The sequence below is a fragment of the Panthera pardus genome, unplaced genomic scaffold, assembly GCF_024362965.1.
Source record: "Panthera pardus isolate Hobbes unplaced genomic scaffold, ASM2436296v1 HiC_scaffold_16, whole genome shotgun sequence".
NCBI classification, from domain to species: domain Eukaryota; kingdom Metazoa; phylum Chordata; class Mammalia; order Carnivora; family Felidae; genus Panthera; species Panthera pardus.
Genome location: NW_026526721.1, coordinates 89,136,202 through 89,139,090, shown reverse-complemented (window position 1 = coordinate 89,139,090; position 2,889 = coordinate 89,136,202). Strand labels below are relative to the sequence as shown.

The 2,889-nt window shown below is 37.8% G+C and overlaps 1 non-coding gene across 1 annotated transcript; it reads right to left on the bottom strand.

Annotated features, from left to right (window-relative positions):
* Nucleotides 1-1,827: 1,827 nt before the first annotated feature.
* On the bottom strand, nt 1,828-1,935 carry LOC128777458 (U6 spliceosomal RNA). The gene has a single exon (XR_008422718.1). It is a non-coding gene; the product is annotated as a U6 spliceosomal RNA (small nuclear RNA).
* Between the last annotated feature and the right edge of the window lie 954 nt (nt 1,936-2,889).

Genomic DNA, 2,889 nt, shown 5'->3' with positions numbered 1-2,889 from the left:
ACGTATTTAGAGATTTGAAATAAAAGGCAAAATCAAACAACTTCCCAGAGGCATAGTGTCTACCTACACATCCACAACCACTGCTCGCCCCAAAAGCCGGGCCTTTAGTTTTGCTTAACCTCGACTTTTTAATGTGACAGTGCAACCAAGAGATTGCAACATCGCCATGTACTTGATTAAAGATGCAGCCCCTTTATAGCACATTTCCAGTAAGATAAAATATTCAGTAGCATGATTTCTAGACAATAAATTTTCCACAGTATGACTTATAGCTGGCTCATCAGCCACAAAAGCTGAATAATAATCAAAGTTAACCTCCATATTTCTAAAAGGAAGACACTGGTGTTTCCGATCTTAATTCTTGCCTGACATTGGTTAAAGAGGTGCTAATATCCCACATTTTACAGTGCCATCAATATTGCAAATAAATGCACAACACAATGAAAATATTTATGTGTGGTACTATCCAGAAAGATATAGTTAGGAAAAATATGGTAAAGTAGAAGTAACCTTGACAAATTAGGCCTCATTGAAATACTTCCCAGGCCTTGCCCAGAAACATAAATAATTCACAGAGCCCAGCACCAAATACAGATGAAGAGCATTTGTTATTAATCCATCCCTCTTTTATTTTGGCCAGAGCATTATTCTTTCATAATGAAACTCATTGTGAACCACTTTCTGTGCTCCCTTGTATCATAACCTGCAAGTTATGAAATGTCAAATTCATCTTTATGCAACTAGTTATGCCCAAATATGGGGTGTTTGTTTGTGTGTATGTGTGTTTGTAAGCAGTCACAGGACTCTTGCAACACTAAATCATCACCAGATCGTATATGATAAATTAATGTTTGGAAAGTTAATGTCACCTAGGAACTCAATATAGACTGACCAATCCATCAGTAAAACATGTGGCTATATGACAGATGTCCTTTACCTGAGAGTGGGAATTATTTAACCCGCAAAAATTTAAATTCAATTTTGAAAGTTAAAGAGACACAGTTTATTCTTCAAGAAAGTTAGTGAGAAAATGTATGGATAGAACAGGAATTGGTGAACTTGGACCTTGTCCTAAAGCCCTCTCATTAAAAACCAGAACACTTTATTCAGCTGAGTCCACTTTAAAAAAGAAGGAAACGAAATGTTTGACCTGGCTGACATCTGAAAAGGCAGTTGATCTGTTCTGTTTTAAATAGTAGCTGATGTTCCAATCTCTTTAATTTGTAACTATTATTTGGTACAACTGAATTTTTCTTATCCTTTAATCTGAGGGATATATATATATATATGTATATATATATATATATATATAACATTGAAGATCTTCAGTGAAATGAGAAAAAAAGCATAGATTATAAAGAATGGGGGGGATGATGGGATGAAAGAGAGATAATATGTAAAAATAGAAGAAAAGATGACAGGGAGGCAAAGTTGGAAAATCACATGATAGAGTATATGAACTCATCCGTACAATAATCTATGGGGGAAACAAAAGAGATATCATTAACCTTTTCAGACTCTGCATGAGATACTGGAATGGAGTGAAACTTACACCTGAGTTTGAATCCCAACTTTGCCCATTATTAGCACAGTGTCCTCGCCAGGTTACAGAATCTCACTGAGAATGATTTCTCCCAATTGTTAGACAGATAAAATAATTTTGTTAAGGATGCCTTGAGGATTGAATGAAACAACCTATGCAGAGTGTCTGGCACATGGTAGAAACTCCATTAATGTTAGTTTCCATCCCTACTTAATTGAAGACACTTGTCCTTTGGTGCTGGGTAAGCATCTCTCTGGGCTCTATTCCTAGGAATGGAATCACTAAGTTAGTGTGTGTGTGTGTGTGTGTGTGTGTCCCCTCCTTGTGCACGGGCCATGCTAGTCTTCTCTGTATTGTTCCAATTTTAGTATATGTACTGCTGAATCGAGCACTCCGTATGTGTGCTTTTATTACTTAATCCGGTTAAGTGCCGCCAGTTTTCTCTCTGAGCTGGTTCTCGCCCGACTTCACACCCACAAACAGTGCACGATCATCCCTGGTCCCCACATCCTGCAGAATGCTGTGCTTGACTTACCTCATTTAATCTGCATGACAACTCTAATTAAAAAAAATAGTGTTCTTCTCTCCAGCTTGCAGATAAGAAAATTAGGACATGGAGAACTAAATAACCTGCCCAATTTCACAGCTGACAGTGGTACAGACAGGGTCAAACCCAGGTGGTCTGTTTCCAAACTTTCTTTTTGTTGTTATATTCAATGTGAAACCTTTTCCCTCCTTGGTCCTGGGCAAGAAAGGTAGCCCAAACCAGTGTTCTGATTCACAGTCTCTATTCCAAATCTGTCTACTTTACACTTTGTTAACAGAAACTAGTACACTGGATATGCAGGAGACTACCTAAGAAAATTTGAGACAAAACTCAATAGCACACTCTTTGAGCACCCCATTTTGGCCAGATGCTTTCTAGATGGAACACTGCACAGACATTCAGTTGAATAAGAGTTTTTGTCTTGAAGGAACAAAACATATGTTCCTAGAAATCAGGAATGTATATAAGCAAATATTTAGTCATTCCCTTTTACCCCCAAAATGCTGCTAGCACTTTCTCTGGTGATTCTATAGACGGAACCTGGTTCTTTAAGCTATTAAACAAAAGAGAGTTGCCATTTGGGGAGATTCCAAAAAGTGTCAGGGAGGGGGCGGTAAGGGGAATAGTCCCCCCACTTGCCATCCCACTATTCTCCCTGTGCAGGGAATAAGAGGGTGTATTGTCTGTAGAATATTTAAAAACAGTAATCAAATCAATTTAAAGAAAGTCTGCTTTTTAAATTATCACCATGCAGTGGCAATTCTAAACAATGTCAGTGATAAAATATTCAGTTTCCACC